This window comes from Schistocerca piceifrons, chromosome 5 (genome assembly GCF_021461385.2).
Source record: "Schistocerca piceifrons isolate TAMUIC-IGC-003096 chromosome 5, iqSchPice1.1, whole genome shotgun sequence".
In the NCBI taxonomy this organism is placed as follows: domain Eukaryota; kingdom Metazoa; phylum Arthropoda; class Insecta; order Orthoptera; family Acrididae; genus Schistocerca; species Schistocerca piceifrons.
The window spans coordinates 77,058,959-77,078,998 of NC_060142.1; the positions used below are offsets into that span (position 1 = coordinate 77,058,959).

The following is a 20,040-nucleotide window of genomic DNA, read 5'->3' on the forward strand; positions in this document are numbered from 1 at the left end:
TGTGGCAAATAGTCTTTGATATACAGTCTGTTAGTTTTTCATGTTATTTCACCTTTATTCATCATACGGTTTATAGTTTCCATACTGGATAACAAGTGCTTTAGTGTTTTTCAGGATGTGATTATATAACTGCTGCAGTTCTCATAATGGAATGCTACAGTACCTCTCTGAAGCACCAAACATTTTCTTAAGTGGATGTTCTCTTTCTGGTGGAACATTATTCTTGAATAATTAAAGGTGCTATCCATGTCTGCACTTAATGGTCTCAGTCAAGTCTCACAACCTGCGACACATTGGTTTTACTATTGTAAGGACACCATTAAATGAAGCCACTCCGAAGTTGTGTCTACTGTTATTTAATGATATTACCTCCCAAACAATAGCCCTGTCAAACACATGATAAGCTAACTATACGTTCTAAGCAAGGTCAAGGTGCAAATCGTGTTCAAATGGCAGTGGAAGAATTTATATTCTCCATAAGTTAGAATGACCTTAGACACTGCACATCAGGACAGTCTACAACCAGACACAAAAACGCTACTTCCATAAGTGATACAATGATTTAAGTCAAAACATTCACCAACATACAATGACGACAATGAAAACAACAACAATGGTGATGATACATATTTATTCTATCTTTATTAATGTGATTAAAATTCATGAAACTTGAAAAGTTTAGGATCACAAAAAACTTGCATCCTTTTTATTATCATGAATGCTTCAAGATGATAAAATAAGATTTTCGGCAAACATTTGTAGGCAGAGGGACACCTAATTTTGTCCAATGGGTAATACTTTTAATTTTTGAATCAACCAAGATACTGAAGTAAGCACAGTTTTATCAAATGCAACAACATATTTTTTCAAACGGCATTCACAAGCTTCTGAAATCGGAATATAGTAAATACAATGCTCATTAATGTTGGCATTGAAAAGTGCAAAAGCTGACAAGCACGACATCCAGAATAAGCTATTGTGGTGCAAATACTGCCAAGTGCTCTCATGCCAGACTTCATCATTGTGTCCAGCAAGAAGATAGTCCTACACTATGAAGATGAAATGTATTCCTCCCTGAGCCTATTTAATACACCAAGGAGACAAGATCAGCTACGACTGCTGTAGATGAAATTACAGCATAAAAAAGGGGTTAACAAAGCTGTTTCAAATGACTGCACTAATTCATATTTAGGTGAACAGTTTTTGTGGTAAAAGGTAAACATTGACTGATTAGCTGGTTGGTTGGTTTAAAAGAGGGAGAAAGGGACCAAACTATGAGGTCATCAGTCCCTTGTTCCGAATAAAACAATGCCACAAGTGTGAGAATAAAACAAAAGGGACTGACAACTCAAAATGGAATGAAAGGAAAAATCACAAGAACGATGAAGGGCAACAAACATATAAATGGACAAAAGAGGACAAGAGAACCACAGAAATGCAAGAAACAAGAGGCAGAGATTATAACAGCAAAGCAGATTACCATGGCTGGCTGACCATGAGAACAAAAAGAGGAGAAGCCAGCCACTCTGCAACACATTAAAACCTCCACCCTAGAAGCACTAGTGTGGAGGACACAGAGGAACAAAGTAAATGCGCTAAAACTTAGATCAAATGATAAAACCCACCCTTACAAATAAAACGCAAAACTAAATCAGCCGATATGGCGTTGTGAGATAAAATTAGTGTCAACGTGTCCGAAAACCCAAAATTTCGTCACTGGGCATTCAATGTGGGACAGTGCATCAGAATATGGGCCACTGTCAACTGGGCACCACACCAACACTCAGGCTGGTCTTCATGCCGCAGGAGGTAACCATGGGTCACCAAAGCGTGGACAATGCAGAGCTGGCAGAGGACAGCCAATTCCCTGTGAGAGTCCCACATGGGAGTCTTCCACACATTCGTAGCCTCCTTAATGACATGCAGTTTGTTGTGTGTACTGTTATGCCATTCTGTTTCCCACAGCCAAAAAACCCTACACAGATCAGGTTCAAAGATGCCCATTTCCAGAAGCGGTTTCCATATAGCCTGTTTGGCCAGCCTGTCGGCAAGTTCGTTGCCCAGGATGTCGACATGTCCTGAAGTCCTCACAAACACTACTGAATGATGGGACTGGCCCAGGGCATAGATTGGACCCCTGGATGGATGCTACCAAAGGATGGTGAGGGTAGCACTGGTCGATAGCTTGTAGGCTGCTGAAGGAGTCAGTACACTGAAGAAATAATTCGCCAGGGCATGAACGGATATACTGAAGTGCAGAGGAGATGGCCACCAGCTCTGCTGTGAATACACTGCAGCCATCGGGCAAGGAATGCTGTTCAAAATGACCTCTGTGGACATAGGAGAGCCAACATGACCATCAGCCATCGCACCATGGGTGTAAATCACTTCAGAGCCCTGGAACACATCAAGAATCGAGAGGAAGTGACAGCGGAGAGCGACAGGAGTAACTGAGTCCTTAGGGTCATGCAAAAGGTCCAGACAAATCTGCGGCCTAGGTGTACACCATGGAGGTGCATGCAGACAGACCTAGATGGGAGGTGGTAAAGGGAAGGGCCCAAGTACAGACAGAAGGGATTGCATGTGAACCGCAATCAGACGGTAATTCGGACGCTCAGAAGAACTACGAATGTGTGCGGGCAGTTGTGCACGTCGGATATGCAATGGAAGGACTCCAGCCTCCACCAGGACACTAGTCACCAGACTCATTTGAAAAGCTCCCATCGCAAGGTCAACACCACAGTGGTGCACTGGGTCGACTAAATGCAACGCTGAGAGCTCCGCCAAACCATACACCAGACTCCCACAGTCAAGGCGGAATTGAACAAGGGCTTTTTAGAGCTCCAGCAGAGTAGAGTAATCTGCATCCCAGTTGGTGGTTGCTCAGGCAGCAGAGGGCCTTGAGGTGTTGCCAGCACTTCCGCTTAAGCTGATGAAGGTGAGGTAGCCAAGTCAATCAGGCATCGAAAACCAGTCCTAAGAATCGATATGTCTCCACTACAGTGAGTGGATCGTCATGAAGGTAAAGTTCTAGTTCCGGATGAATGGTATGACGCCGACAGAAGTGCAGCCCATGACTGCGTCTTGTGGCACCGCACCTGTAGGCACCGCTCAGCAACACCATACTTGTGGAGCAGAAGTAGCCTGCATTCAGAGAGGGTGAGACGGACGGCCCTACAGCTGCTGCTAGACTGTTAATGGCCACTCAATACAGAGCCCTGTGGGACCCCATTCTCCTGGGTATGGGGGCAACTATGGGAGGCACCAACTTGGGCACAGAAAGTACGAAGCAACAGGAAATTCTGGATAAAAAACGGAAGTGAGCCTTTGAGACCCCACCTGTATAATGTGGCAAGAATATGATGTCGCCAGGTGATGTTATACACTTTGCATAGATCAAAAAAGACGGCAACAAGGTGTTGGCATCTGGTAAAGGCTGTTCGGATGGCAGACTCGAGGGACACAAGATTATCAGTGGTAGAGCACCCCTGGCGGAAGCCGCCCCAACATTGAGCCAGTAGGCCACATGACTTCAGGACCCAACCCAACCGCCGACACACCATATGTTCCAGTAGCTTCCAAAGAACGTTGGTGAGGCTGATGGGCCGATAGCTATCTACATCAAGCGGGTTTTTACCGGGTTTGAGCACTGGAACAATGGTGCTCTCTTGCCATTGCAATGGAAAGACCCCCTCGCACCAGATCCAGCAGAATATGACGAGGAGATGGTGCTTCTAGTCAGACAAGAGATGTTTAATCATCTGACTGTGGATCCGATCTGGCCCAGGTGCTGTGTCAAGGCAATGTGCAAGTGCACTGAGGAGCTCCATAAATGGGGCGTTATAGGGTTCACTGTGGCGTGTAGTGAACGAGAGGACTTTCCTTTCCATCCACCGTTTGAGGGTGTGAAAGGCTGGGAGGGTAGTTCTCTGATGCAGAGGCTTGAGCATACTGCTCAGCAAAGTGCTCGGTGATCGCGTTTGCGTCGGTACATAGCACACCACTGATGGTAACGCCAGGGACACCTGTTGGGATCTGGTACCCAAAAAGACATCTGATCTTCGTCCAGACTTGGGGAGGTGACGTATGGCACCCAATGGTCAACACCTACCTCTCCCAACACTCCTGTTTCCGTCATTTTATAAGCTGGCATACATGGGCACGGAGCCGCTTAAAGGCTATCAGATGCTCCAGGGAAGAGTGCCACTTATGTCGCTGTAGAGCTCGCCAATGCGCTGTTATTGCCTCAGTGACTTCCGGTGACCACCGAGGGACTGTCATCAGGGGCACCCTAAAGAGTGAGGGACTGCATTTTCTGCCACAGAAACAATTGTGGTAGTCACCTGCTCAAACATCACATCAATGTTACCATCTGGGGGAGAGCCAACGGTGACATCAACGTGAAAGTTTCCCAGTCCGCCTTGTTTAAAGCACATCTGGGCAGGTGTCCATGGGCCTGATGCCTGGACAGTGACAGGAAGGTAAGAAAGTGGTCACTACCACACAGGTCATCATGTGCTCTCCAGTGGATAGATGGGAGAAGTCCTGGGCTGCAAATTGATAAATCAATGGCCAAGTAACTACTCAAGCCACATTGAAATGTGTGGCGGCCCCAGTATTTAAGTGGCAGAGGTCGAACTGAGACAGTGAAGTTTCAACATCTCTGCCTCGGTCAGTAAGCACTGTGTCACCCCACAAGGGGTTATGGGCGTTAAAATCTCCCAAAAGTTGGAAAGGTTTAGGAAGTTGATCAATCAGTGCAGCTAATACATTCAGAGGTACTGCACCATCTGGAGGAAGATACAAATTGCAGACAGTTATTTCCTGTGTCATCCGTATTCTGACAGCCACAGTTTAAAGAGGGGTTTGAAGGGGCACAGTTTCACTACAGACTGAGTTTAGGACATAAACGCAGACTCAATCTGACACTTGATTATAGTTGCTACGGTTCCTGTAATATTCCTTATAGCTGTGGAGGGCAGGGGTCCGCATTGCTGGGAACCAAGTTTCCTGGAGGGCAATGCAGAAAGCAGGTGTAAAGCTTAACAGTTGCCATAGCTCAGCCAGGCAGTGGAAAAAACCGCCGCAATTCCACTGGAGGATGATGTCATCGTGGGACTGGGAAGGCACGGAACATTCAATGAGGCAGTTTACACCTCAGAGTCACCTGCTGCCACCGACTTTTTTGCCTGAGCAGTCTATATCCATTGTGTCTGAGGGTCCGGCGAGATCCAGGTCCTCAGCGGATGCCAGAATCTCCACCCCATTCTCAGACGCAGAGCTTGTAGGTAGCGGTGGTGTGGGTGCCACTACAAGTTCCTTGTTCTTGGGGGTCTTCTTTTTCAATTTCTTGCACTGTTCCTTGGGTTTCCCTGGCAGCAAGGACTTCATTAAATCGGTCTCCGGGACTGAGGATGAGCATGAAGCCCTACAACCAGCTGCTTTTGGGCTCTTCAGCCACTGGCAGGCATCATCTTTCCCACTAGCGGAAACCTGAGAAGGGAGTGACCCAAAGGACCCCTTCCTAGCAAGAGGAGCCGAAGACGTCATACGCTTCTCTGGTTCAGAAGTGGGGACTGAAATCCACAATAGTTGGGGTGGTGTTGCTCCCAAAGTAGGTTGTGTGGGAGCAACAGGGAGGGAAGTGCACCCCCACCATCAAGGGGGCAGGTGTAGTCTCCTGGTTCAGCGAGGCAACAGGAACTCGAGGAACTGATGGGGCGACAACTGTCTTCTTAGTGGTGGCATAGGACGAGGTTATAGCCACAGGATGTAGGCACACAAATTTCCTCTTAGCTTCAGTGTAGGTCAGTAGGTCCAGGGTCTTATATTCCATGATTTTCCTCTCTTTCTGTAAAATCCTGCAGTCTGGTGAGCAAGGTGAATTATGCTCTCTGCAGTTGACACAGATGGCAGGCGGGGCACACGGAATATTGGGATGCGATGGACATCCACAGTCTCGACAGGTGGGGCTGGAAGTACAGTGGGAAGACATATGCCTGCACTTCCAACACTTAAAGCACCACATTAGGGGAGGGATATATGGCTTGACGTCACAGCGGTAGACCATCTCGGGCAATATGTCACTCTCGAAGGCCAAGACCAAGGCACCAGTGGCAACCTGGTTATCCCTTGGACACCGATGGATGCGCCGGATGAAATGAATACCTTGCCGCTCTAAATTGGTGCACAGCTCATCATCATACTGCAAAAGAAGGTCCCTGTGTAATATAATACCCTGGACTATATTTAACCTCTTATCAGACGTAATGGTAACAGAAACATCCCCCAACTTGCCACAAGCGAGTAAGGTCCGTGACTGGGCAGAGGATGCTTTTTTTATCAAAACTGAACCAGAGCACATTTTGGACGAGCCCTCCACCACCCCAAACTTGTCCTCCAAATGCTCCACAAATTGTCTTCCAAATGCTCCACAAAAAACTGAGGCTTCATGGATGTGAGAGATTCCCCATCTACTCTCATACATACGAGGTACTGGGCTGAATAAGTTTCACTGGTATCCTTAGCCTGGCGTTCCCTCCATAGTGCGGCCAGGGATGGGAACGACTTGGGGTCATATTTCTTAGCATTGAAGTTAGACTTTGCCCACTTAGAGACTGCTGGCAATCGACCACCAGCAAGAGATGACATACTACGCTTCATGGTGTGTCATCCGCCCTGATGCCACCCACTCTGACCAGGGGCCCTCCCCATGGGTGCCACCCAGCCGCAGCAAAGGCCACCTGGCAGGATGGCCATTGCCGGGAGTCCTGATGCCCCAGGGTGACGGGCAATTACTCCTTGGCATCGTGGGGAGGTAACGGCACAGGCATCAGCAGAGCGATCCCTGTGTTGTAAGGGGGCTACAAGCAACAGGGTACACGGTGGCCCAACCACAACAGACCGGCTACTGTGCTGCATAAGAAGTGCAAAGAAGTCCATGGTCATTGTCAGCACAGAAAGTGGCACTGCATAGTACATGGTGGAAAACGCACCCACGACGGTGTCCTCACCGAAGAGATGGAGAATGGGCAGGACTGCAAGGCGACAAGGAGAAAGTGGGCTAAGGATCTCAATGCACAATGGACACGATGCACCATGTAAGACGCCCTTCCCTAATTGGCTCGCTCTTCGGGAAAATTTTGAAAAATGGTCAAACCCTACATGGGATCATCACATAAAGGCCGAAACGTGAGAATCCTTTTAGTCACCTCTTACGACAGCCAGAAATACCTCGGGCCTATTCTAACCCCTGGACCCGCAGGGGTGACTGATTAGCTGGCAGAGCTTGCCACGGGAGTCCCACTTATCAGCACTTACACTGAAGCATCTGATTCCAGCAGCCTATTTTGTTTTATGTAACTATATACTTGCAGTGTCTGATTCTGCTGTTATTTCTATACTGAAGTTTGGTTATATCCTGCCCATACTTCTGTAAAAATTTTGTAGATTTGGTCATGTTATGCCAATCCTGTTGTTTGGTGCACAAGCTGTTTGCTTTAGATTCCTTGTACTGGCTGCCTGCAAGTTGCCCCATTTTTAACATTAATTTGTTGTGCTGTTAACATTATATTTATGATTAACTGATAAAATGAGAAGCCTCAGTTAAAGAGAGAGAGAATGTTAAGCTGACTCTATCACAGTGGCATTGAGGCTTACCTTTCTTCAATTGGTCACGTCAACAGGTCCAGTGCTATTTGCTCTCTCTCAATGATGTTGTGACCTGTGCTTCTACCTGGAGCACAGTGTCCTTTCATTCCGGGCAGGCAGATAGTTTTGAGATGCAGAGATGAGAAGATATATGCACCAGAGCAGATAGCAAGAAGGTGAATACACTGTGTAGCAATTTGGTAGCTGGCTACGCTGTAGAGCATTGCGTACTGCCTCAACAAACATAATTTTTATATACAACAAATTGGGTCTTGCTTTAGAATTTGAGTGGAAACTATGGGTGCTCCCACGTTATATGCTCTAAAACTAAATGTACGGGTGCAGGAACCAGGGGACTGCAAGCAACAGTTGTGTACACAGTGGCATTGGAAATAGCTTTTGAAGAGGACACGAGGAACGTGATGAAATAGTAGCAAGATAACAGTGTCATAAACCACTATACTGCTGTATGGAGAGGTAGTTTCACAAATGTCTGTCCCTACTGTACTGAATGTAACCAAAAACATAACTCAGGAACAGTTTGTGTGTTTATTACTTTTACTGTCAAAGCAAGTGCTCAAAATGTTGACCTGGAGCACTGACATACACTATAAACTAATTCTGAATGTACAATACTGCAAGACAAATTTAATTTGTTATTATTGCAGCAAAGATCCATGTTATACAGGCTTCGGAAATTGTCAGTTTCCTTGCAGACTTCTTGTTTTCATTTTCCTCCCAGATAAAAGTTGAGAGGTGCTAAATCTGATGAGCATGCAGGTACTTTTCATGTTTCCTGAATGCCCGATTCAACAATATCCAAAAGTTTCATTATGAATGTCTGTAATTATTTATGTCAAATGGGCAGGACATCTGTCATTTTGGTACCACATGTATGTGTTATAACAGTGGGATGTCTTCCAGTATCTGCAGCAACATGTATATCACAAACTGTACATACTTCAGTGATTTAGAGCCTCCTCACTGAAACAGGAACCACAGATGTGATTTTTGAACAGCCTTCACCAAATACTGACAGACTAAGGCTGTATTTATCCAACATCTCGAGCAGGTCACCTTACAGAGGGTGCTGCTTGGTACCTGGTACCATTCCCCCTTTACAGTATCTTTTATACAGGAAGCAAATGAAAAATGAAATGTCTGCGTGCTTCAATATGCACCATGACCTCTCTGTCCTTATGACCAGTACAGAGCAAATGCAGAGGAACCAGCAGAATTTTTTTTCAGGCCACCTGATATACTGATTTTCTAAATTCAAATGAAATTTTATATTGTATTTTCAGCCTCAATTCACACAAACTGCATCATAACTGGTTTCAGCATCTTACTGAGTCATCATCAAATGATTTGAATACATTACATAGTAACTCCCCAAACTACAACAAAGTTGTGGTGGGTTCATTTGTTCAAAATCTTATGTCTGTGAAAGTGCTTCACTGAGTGTTTTGAAATATTGACACGATGGCACTCCAGTAGGTATCCATTTATTCAAATACGACATTTTGTCAAAATTTCAAAGGACCTGGTGAACAATTTTTGGAGATTTAATCTTTTGAACAAAAAACATGGAATCCCCTTTATATTTTATATCTACAGGGTGTCCCACCTAACTTTGCCACATCATACTGTATATTATTAAATGAAATAAAATGTGAAAAATGCAACTGGCCAGGGATGCACCAATGTCAGGGCTCACTGAATGAGCGGATTGCACAATCTATACAAGTAAACAAACTTCACTTTCAACATGAAGTTACGTTTTTTTAGATGGGACGTGTCTGTTGTTTCTACTGAAATGAAAACTAGAGGTACAAATAGTGATAGCAGACTTGGTTTCACTGCTCTAAACCTTATACCTTCTGTAACTATTACAGTATAAAGTCAAGCGCTGGCACACCAGTCAGGACGGATAGAGAAGAGAAGGCTGTGAGAAGAAATCAGCCAATCACACGCTGACAGGATTTCCATCCAGGACGACAATGTGACATCATGCTTTTAATTAATTTGATATTATAATAAATGTTCAGTGGAAAAAAAACAGGATTAATTATTTAAAAAAATAACTTAATAGTTTAAAAAAAAAATAAGACTTGCAACCCTGCGGCCGAACTTCCCCAAAAGTGGCCTCTCGGCCAACAATGCCACATGATCATTCCATATATAGTCACTGTGTTCCCCTGAGGTAGTATGCCCCATCTGTTTATCTCTAAATATAAACACTGCAAACCAGAGCAGGATGCATAGTAAAGGGTACCTTATACCATTATTTGTTACATCCCATGAATGACAACGTATGGGGAAAAAACTTTCTCTGTGACCTAATCTCTCTCATCTTTTTCTTAAAGTTCTTGTCCAAGGTATGTTGAAGTAAGAATTTTAATTGTTTTACAGTCTGTTTCAAACAGTGGATCTCCAAATTCAGCAGCATGTTGTGAAAACAGTTTCATATTCCTCCCAAAGACCACCATGGTCTCGAAGCTACTGCATAAAAACTGACTGGGTTGACTGGATAGAAATTTGACAGCTTGTATCTGACCTCTTAGAACCCCCTTTAAACTGACCTAGCAAAGATGTAAAATATTTCATCAACAATCAATTATAAGTCCCACAAGACACATTTCCATAATTCTCAAACAAAATATGAGGATTCACCTACTGTACAATAGACTTATTTTACTCCATCCCAATTACTGTCACTACATAGTTATCCTTTGTCTTTTAACCATTGTGACCAAAACCAGTAGCAGACTTAGGTCTGTACATTAAAGCAATTTGATCTTTTCTATTCTTTATGCGCATTATCTTCCACTTATCTACATTTATGGAAACATATCAGCCACAGCACTAAGTTCAAAGTGTGTCGAAGTTAGCATGAATTTCTGTTTGTTAGCACAGCAATGATATCTTCGTGTAAACAACTGTATCAACAGCAAACTGGCTGAATGTGATTCCCACACTGCATGGCAAGTCATTAATATATACAGGGAACAAGAGAGACCCTACCATACTTCTTTGGAGTGTTCCTGGTATTTCCTTTGTTTCTGAAAAACACTCTCCATCAAAGACGAAGGTACACTTCAGTATCACAGAAATCATATAGTTTCACAGATAACAGATCCACTTTAACAGTGTGGTAAAGTGTCAAATAATTTTCACAAATCCAAGAATGTGGAATCTTGCCTGTTAACTAGTGGCCACAACTTGTGAGGTATTGTGTGAGATTAGGTGTGACTCCTGTGGTTCCTAAAGCCATGTCCACTTTTGAAGACAGCTGTTTTCTCACTAGGATCAACATTCTACATGGGCTGAGAGTACATTTCGGATCTCACAACAGACTGATGTCGATGAGATAAGTAACTTTTGCACCTTTCCAGTCAGTAGGGACTAGTCACGGCATGTGCAGTAACATAAAAATGTAAACTAAACAAGGGGCTAATTCTGCAGCAATCTCAGAGCAAATCTAACACAAATACCAGTACTGCTTCCTGACTTTTTACCAATGCCTGTCTACACCTGACGTCATCCATTTCAGAGTTTGAGAAGCAATCAAGCAAGCAGCAGAGTAAAGTCCTCTGGTATACAGAGTGAAGCTGACTTCTTATCAGCAAAATTTCAGAAGTTGTTCAGAGATATTTCTTCAATATTTTGATATAAGAGATCTGTGGTCTCTGGTGGCTCATTACAGAGTAATTGCATTTCATTGATTTCTTACCCCCATTTATCTTTGTATCTGAACTGCATTAAACACAACTGCACAACAGTGCAAATGTCTACAATGTGCACTGCATGTTTGTTAGGAAGCAAAGTTGTTTCTTTTACTCACAGTACCAAACCAAACCGTTTGTCTGATGAGTGCGGCCCCTGTTTGTCTCAAAGGATCACTCTATTTAGATGCAGGTCTTCTACCCAATAATTGCAATTACAAAATGACTGGGTCATGAGTGTTCTTGTTGAGTAGTTGATTGGGTCAATTATGGAATGTGATAGATTCCGGTTGTTGTCATTTTAGGAAATTTTGTTCTGGGTAAAGCAGATTGGTTCGTATGTTTCGGTTGAAAACATGCAGCCATGTTGGTATTGCATTGAGAAACTTTTGTGACTTAGTCTGGATGATCTGAGGGATTTTGTGGGTGTTGCTTGGTAACAGATAGCATCCATTGCAATTCAGATAAATGTGTTTTGAATTCGCTGGACCTTGGTGACATTAGTGCCAGCATCTGTCAACCTCATCTTGGAGCCAAATGTAATTGCTGGTAGGACTATTGTATTGATGATTCTTATTTTTGTTGTGATGGTTAGTCTACTGCCCTTTATTAGGGGATGACATAAAAAGATCAAGGCAGATGCCTTACTGCAAATGTCAGTGACATGATCTCTAAATGTCAGCATTTCATCCAGTTTGATGCTGAGGTATTTAACGTTGTTCTTGCAGGTATGGGATGTATCACTGAATCTGATATGTAGATCTCCTAGGATTCTGTTAGAAGTAAATAAAATTGTGTGTGTCTTGTCTGCATCAGTTGCTGTCTTCCAGCTGTTCGCTCAGTGTTGCACTAGTTCCACTGCAGATTGGAACTACTACTTTATAGGAGCAATGTCATCTGCTAATAATAAGAAACGACATTCAGGTTGGTTTGGGATATCATTTGTAAATACAGAACGGAGAATGGGCTCAAAACTAAACCTTGTGGAACTCCAGCTTGTATAGATGTTATATCGTTATTGGCTCCCGAGACATGTACAAGGAAGGTTCTGTTCTTGAGCAATAATGCCATTATCTGTATTAAGAGACTTGGGCAATGATATTCATGAAGCTTATCCATGAAATCTTTGTGCCACATACAGTCAATGGCTTTTCAAATATATAAAAATACTGCTCCCATGTTATGGCAGATGATGTGAGCAGTAGACTTGTTTGGTTAACCTTTAACTTTATTTACCATGCTATTTTCATCTCTGAACTCAAACTGCTCTGAAGTAATGATGAAGTTCTCTTTGAGGAATTTCCTCAGGTCATCTCAGATTATCCGCTCCAGTATTTTGCCCATGAAACTATACAGAGAAACTGGATGGTAATTTTGTGGAAATAAAAGGTTCTTATTTGGTTCCAAAAGAGTTATTATACAAGCCTGATTATAAAATTTAGCAAAGTAGTTCTGGTCGAAGCAGGCATTGTAAATCAACGTGAAGAAGTTGATGGCTATCAGCATTTGCTGTCAGGACTCGCAGCTTTTTAGGGTTGAGATTCTTGATATTCTGCTATGCAGCCAATGAGTTTATATGACAGAAAAATCCTTAGTCGGAGTATACAGAATGCGGGCAGCTCTCCTGAAAATTTGTTCCTCATGTTCATCACTTTTCTGATCAACAGGCTCAGGAGTCCTGAATTCTCTCTCTAATAAGTCAGCCAAAGCTTCAGCGCAGTCCAGGGAGTTTTACACAATTCCATTCTTGCCATGTGGAGGCCAGATAGAGGAATAGATCATTTCTCTGAATTTGATTATTTTCCAAAAGTTCTCCTGATTTTGTTCTGATTTCTGGAGTACATGTTAACAAGCAACACTGTGAAAAGTGGAGTTCTCATTTGATTCACCTGGTCAATCTGTCTGTCATACTGCACTCAGAGGGATCTCTGGGGGCTTGCTACCTGTGTCCATGGAGGCGTTTTTCCAGTTTAAGTTCTTGTACGTGTAGGGGAAGTGATTTCCCACCCATGATATGAGTTACCATTGTTGTGGCCTTCTTGTCACCGTCATGTGTGATGTTGGTAAAATCTTCTATTGCAGAATTTTCTTTCATTCTTCCCTTCTTTTCACAGTAGTGGAAAAGGTGGAGTACTGATTAAGATGGATCCAGTTGGGGTGTTTGTCTCTTACTGTCTTGGTATCTCATAAGCAAGCAATGTCTCCAATTTTCAGACGCACTGGATTACAATCATTTACCATATTGGTTGACATTTTCCAAGTTAGGTTTTTGGATAAGAAAATGTCTAGTATGTCAGGGCAGCATCTGGGGTTGTAGTGATAGTGGGTGGCCAATCTAGAAATAAAATTGTCATATGTGGACTGGTGTAGAGGGAACTGCAAAGTATTTATCTGTTGGTGTTCATAGCTCTACGATTCCACAACCTATGCTTAAAGTTATGGAAATTTTCAATCAGCACACATTGTGGGTCAATTTTAGGAGGAGTTGAAGATCATGTGGCAAATTCCTGGGACAAGTTGATCGGTTTTAAGTTGCCACTAGGTTAAAAGTTCTGTTGTTCTTGCACATTCCTATTCTGGTGGACTCCACACTATTGAGCTGTTGGGAGGGGGGGGGGGGGGGTGATGTGTCTATGGACTAATTTGTCTTTGATAAGAATGGCTGTAACTCTGCAAGAGAAGTTAGGTCTGGCATTCCTGTAAATGGCATAATTTCTGACTTTAAATGTTCTGATCAGAGAGGTGATGGGTTTTGAATACTGAGGCAACATCAATCTCATTCACATCGAGGAATTCCTCAAAGAGATTCCTATGACTAATAATGGCATTGGCACTCCGGTTTATCATGATAAAGGATCTATTTGTCATTGAGAAGGTTAACTGTGGCAGAAAATAGAGCTGTAACTTTGGAAAATGCATAAGGTGCCTGTCACATTTAAGTTGCAGCATCATTGATGGTGTGAATGATTTTTGTGAGGGTAAACTGACTAAGAAAATTTAGTAATTCTTTAATGGCAGATCCATGACCTGAGGCATTTCCTGATGATGTGGGTGACTTGAGAGTAACAGATCTGATGTTGGAGCAAAGTTAGGTAGCGGTGTAATCCTTGTTGAAAGAGCATGGAAATTTGTAGAATCAATGGGCTGATTTTTGATTTGTCACTTCCTCCATTCATTGCCATGCAAGAGTTTTTGTATTCTTATTTTTCTAGAGTGTTTTGATGGTATCCAATTATACAGAGCATTTTTTGTAGCTGCTGGTATAGTCCCCCTTGCAGTAATAAAATTTGGATTTTTGATCAGGTGGCTTTGTACAATCAGCATTCTCATGTTGACCACCATGTTTGATACAATTTGGAAGGAGCGAGCAGTTTCTGGAGCCAAGTCCAAAGCATAGGCAATTATGACACCAAGTAGGTCTTTTCGGACTTCTGGACATTTCCACTATGACTCAAATGAAATATTTGGAAATAGTAAATCCGTTTTCATTCTCTGTATTGTCCAGAATTACCTGGAAATGAGGTGAAAAGTACTGGAGAGACTAGGAAATGCCATCTCGATCCTAGACTTGTTGAAAGGAAAATTCTGGTGCTCATTTCTCCATGGCTGAGAGGGGGCAGCATTTGTGACAAATGGCTAATAAGCACAGGACAAAAAATTCCACTCAACAAAGTAGCCACTTTGGTGGGCAGATGAGATGGTTCAGGTCTAGGGCAACCTCTAGCCCTTGGAAGGAGTAATCCCTGGGGTAGATGGAAGAACTCTTCATGAGGCAATGGCATAGGATGTGGAAGGCAAAAGCAACACCACGTTAAAAACCTGCAGGATATCGCAAGAAACAACAATTTTGTTTCACTTGAGAAATGAATATGAAGCATACTTCATCTCTGGGAGGGGACTGCAGAAGTTTGCACGGGAGAGGCTTAATAACCTGGAGCTTGTTCCCATGAAGGGAGGATCAGTGGTGATGCCAAAGTGAAGCTACCTGCTGACAGACAGCAACAAAGAGGTCATCGGAGGTAATGTAGGAGCTAGCGGGCTGTGATACTAGGACTGCAGCCTTGGCAGCAGTGTCAGCAGCCTCGTTTCCTGTCAGACCGGTGTGACCGGGAACCCACCTAAACATCACAGTGGCTCCATCAAGTGTGAGCAAGGCACAGCTTTTCTGGACCCGTTGCACTAAAGGATGGACCATGTATAGCACACAGAGGCATTGAAGGGCACTGAGAGAGTCAGAGCAGGTGACGCAATTGAAAAGCCTGTGTTGCTGGATGTACTGCATGCATGGCCTGATACAGGGCAAAGAACTCTGCCGTTAATAATGAGCAGTGTTCAGGAAGCCAATACCGAAAAACGTCGGTGCCAATGACAAAGGAATACCGAACACCACGGTCAGTCCAAGAGCCATCAGCGTACACAAAAGTACCATCGCCAAGTTCCGTAAGAAGGTCATGAAACTGAAGGCAATAAAGTGGGGCTAGAGTAGTGGCCTTAGGAAGTGAATGAAGGCCAAGGTTAAAACAGGTCGCTGCACGAAGCCGGGTGGTGAAGGGTTTACACCCACATGGGAAGTTGCATGTAATGTGAAGTTAAGCTGCCACAGCAAGAGCGAAAGCAAACTCCAAGAGGTAACAGAGAAGATGGACGCTCTCCATACTTAGCTTGCATTTATCGTGAATCTCTTGCCCAACGTAAAGTCCCGAGCGCCTGGAAAAAAGCGCAGGTGACGCCTGTATATAAGAAGGGTAGAAGGACAGATACTCAAAATTACAGACCAATATCCTTAACATCGGTTTGTTGCAGGATTCTCGAACAAATTCTCAGTTCAAATATCATGAATTTCCTTGAGACAGAGAAGTTGCTGTCCACGCATCAGCACGGCTTTAGAAAGCATCGCTCCTGCAAAATGCAACTCGCCCTTTTTTCACATGATATCTTGGGAACCAAGGATGAAGGGTATCAGATGGATGCCATATTCCTTGACTTCCAGAAAGCATTTGACTCGGTGCCCCACTGCAGACTCCTAACTAAGGTACGAGCATATGGGATTGGTTCCTGAATATGTGAGTGGCTCGAAGACTTCTTAAGTAATAAAACCCAGTACGTTGTCCTCGATAGTGAGTGTTCATCGGAGGTGAGGGTATCATCTGGAGTGCCCCAGGGAAGTATGGTAGGTCCGCTGTTGTTTTCTATCTACATAAATGATCTTTTGGATAGGGTGGATAGCAAAGTGCGGCTGTTTGCTGATGATGCTGTGGTGTACGGGAAGGTGTTGCATTGAGTGACTGTAGGAGGATACAAAGATGACTTGAACAGGATTTGTGATTGGTGTAAAAAATGGCAGCTAACTCTGAGTATAAATAAATGTAAATTAATGCAGATGAATAGGAAAAGAATCCCATAATGTTTGAATACTCCATTAGTAGTGTAGCGCTTGACACAGTCACGTCGATTAAATATTTGGGCGTAACATTGCAGAGCGATATGAAGTGGGACACACACATAATGGCAGTTGTGGGGAAGGTGGATAGTCATCTTCGGTTCATTGGTAGAATTTTGGGAAGATGTGGTTCATCTGTAAAGGAGGCTGCTTATAAAACACTAATACGACCTACTCTTTAGTACTGCTCAAGCGTTTGGGATCCCTATCAGGTCGGATTGAGGGAAGACATAGAAGCAATTCAGAGGTGGGTTGCTAGATTTGTCACTGGTAGGTTTGATCATCACGCTAGTGTTACGGAATTGCTTCAGGAACTCGGGTGGAGTCTCTGGAGGAATGGAGGCGTTTTTCCGTGAATCGCTACTGAGGAAATTTAGAGAACCAGCATTTGAGGCTGACTGCAGTACAATTTTACTGCCGCCAACTTATATTTCGGGGAAAGACCACAAAGATAAGATAAGAGAAGAGAGATTAGGGCTCGTACAGAGGCATATAGGCAGTCATTTTTCCATCGTTCTGTTTGGGAGTGGAACAGGGAGAGAAGATGCTAGTTGTGGTACGAGGTACCCTCCGCCATGCACCGTATGGTGGATTGCGGAGTATGTATGTAGATGTACATGTAGATATGATGCGTGGCCATGCATGGCAGACAAATGGCATGCATATCTGCTGAGGGGAAAACCACAGTAGAAGGACAGCAGTAGTTCAGCAGTTTCTGCATACAAACTCCCAAGTGGGCTAGTGTAAAAGGTGCCAGTGGCCAAACGGATTCCACAATGGTGGAAAGTACTGAGACAGCATAAGAAGGATGGACATGCAGAAGTATAAACAAAACAGCCATAGGCTAATTTTGAATGGACAAGGGACCAGCACAAACAGAGGAGGGCGAATTGATCTGCTCCCCAGAAAGTACCACTCAGGACATATAGGGCATTGAGGGACTGCACACAGTGGGCTGCCAGGTAAGACACATGAGAGGACCAAGAAAGTTTCCTATCAAGCACGATCCCCCAAATTTTTTAGTTTCAACGAACGGAAGCACAACAGGCCCAAGATGTAGACGACAGTGGAAGAAACCAATAGTGCCAGCAGAAATTCATACAAACAGTTTTGTCAGTGAAAAATGAAAGCCAATTTCAATGCTCCATGAATAAAAATGACCGAAACGTTGTTGAAGATGCCGCTCAATGAGACAGGTCCATGGAGAACTGCAATAGATGGCAAAATCAACGAAAAGGGAGCCGGAGATCCAAGGGGTGAGACAGGCCATTATTGGGTTAATGGCAACAGCAAAGAGGATGACACTTAGGATGAAACCCTGAGGCACACCGTTTTCTTGGATAAAGGTGTATTACAAGGCAGAACCTACACATACCTTGAAAACTCAATCATTTAAATATTCCTGAAGGAAACGGGGCAGGTGGCCACAGAAGCCCCCACATGTAGAGAGTACAGAGGATACGAATCCTCCACTAGATGCAGTAGGCTTTCTCCAAATAGAAAAACATGGCTAGTCTGAGATTTCTGCAGAAAACCATTCATGACATGGGCGGACAAAGTGACAATATTGTAAACAGCAGAATGGCTCGAAATCCACACTGTGCAGTGATCAGTAAATTGTGAGACTCGAGCTACCATACCAGCCGGGAATGAATAATATGTTCCATCACATTGCAAACACAGCTGGTGAGAGAAATGGGGCAGTAGCTAGAAGGAAGGCGTTTGTCCTTACCAGGCTTAGGTATGGATATGACAGTGACTTCACGCCAGCATCTGGGTAATGTACCCTCTGCCAAGATGCGGCTGTACGTATGAAGCAGAAAGTGCTAGCCCGCAAGAGAAAGGTACTGTAACATCTGAATTCGAACATCAGCTGGCTCTGAGGTGGAGGATCAGTATGAAGTGAGAGCATTATCTAGCCCCCTCATATTAAAGGTGGCATTGTAGCACTCATGATTCTGAGAAGCCTTAATGATAGTGGGAGGAGCTCGAAATGTCTGCAAAATGCCGGCCCACAGCGTTGGAAATGACATTAGGGTGCACAATGACATCGTCTGCTACGGTCAGGCTGGAAATTGGGGAATGGATCTTTGTCCTAGAGAGTCGTCGGAGGTTGGCCCACTTGACGGAAGAGGGAGGGGAACTGTTAAAAGAACTAGTGAATGCATCCAGCTAGCTTTTTTCCTATCCTGAAGAACAAGACGACACTGTGCACATAACTGTTTATAATGAATGCAGTTTGCCATCATAGAATGACAGTTAAAAATGCAGAGAGCACATCTCCACACGCGAATTGCATTGCAGTCCCAATGTGGCACTGTTAAGTGGGGCGTTCCCCAAGGGTCGGTGCTGGGGCCACTGCTGTTTCTTATTTATATAAATGATATGCCTTCTAGTATTACAGGTGATTCAAAAATATTTCTGTTTGCTGATGACACCAGCTTGATAGTGAAGGATCTTATGTGTAATATTGAAACAGTATCAAATAACATAGTTCATGAAATAAGTTCGTGGCTTGTGAAAAATAATTTGATGCTAAATAACAGTAAGACTCAGTTTCTACAGTTTCTAACACACAATTAAACAAGAACCGATATTTTGATCAGACAGAATGGGCATATTATAAGCGAGACGAACAGTTCAAGTTCCTAGGAGTTCAGATAGATAGTAAGCTGTTGTGGAAAGCCCATGTTCAGGATCTTGTTCAGAAACTAAATGCTGCTTTATTTACCATTAGAACAGTATCTGAAATAAGTGACACTTCAACACGAAAAGTAGTCTACTTTGCATATTTCCATACGCTTATGTCGTATGGTATTATTTTTGGGGTAATTCTTCTGATTCAAAAAGGGTATTTTTGGCTCAAAAACGGGCTGTTCGAGCTATATGTGGTGTAAGTTCGAGAACCTCTTGTCGACCCCTATTCAATAGTCTGGGAATTCTGACATTTCCCTCACAGTATATATTTTCTTTAATGTCGTTTGTTGTTAGCAATATTAGCCTATTCCCAAGAGTTAGCAGCTTTCACTCAGTTAATACTAGGCAGAAATCCAATCTGCACGTGGAATGCACTTCCTTGACTCTTGTGCAGAAAGGAGTGCAGTATTCTGCTGCATCCATTTTCAATAAGCTACCACAAGAACTCAAAAATCTTAGCAGTACCCCAAACACTTTTAAGTCTAAACTGAAGAGTTTCCTCATGGCTCACTCCTTCTATTCTGTCGA

At 43.5% G+C, this 20,040-nt stretch overlaps 1 protein-coding gene across 1 annotated transcript in view; it reads right to left on the reverse strand.

Moving 5' to 3' along the window:
* The window catches only part of LOC124798243 (interleukin-1 receptor-associated kinase 1-like), a 151,768-nt gene that overhangs the window by 106,832 nt on the left and 24,896 nt on the right, over nt 1-20,040 (reverse strand).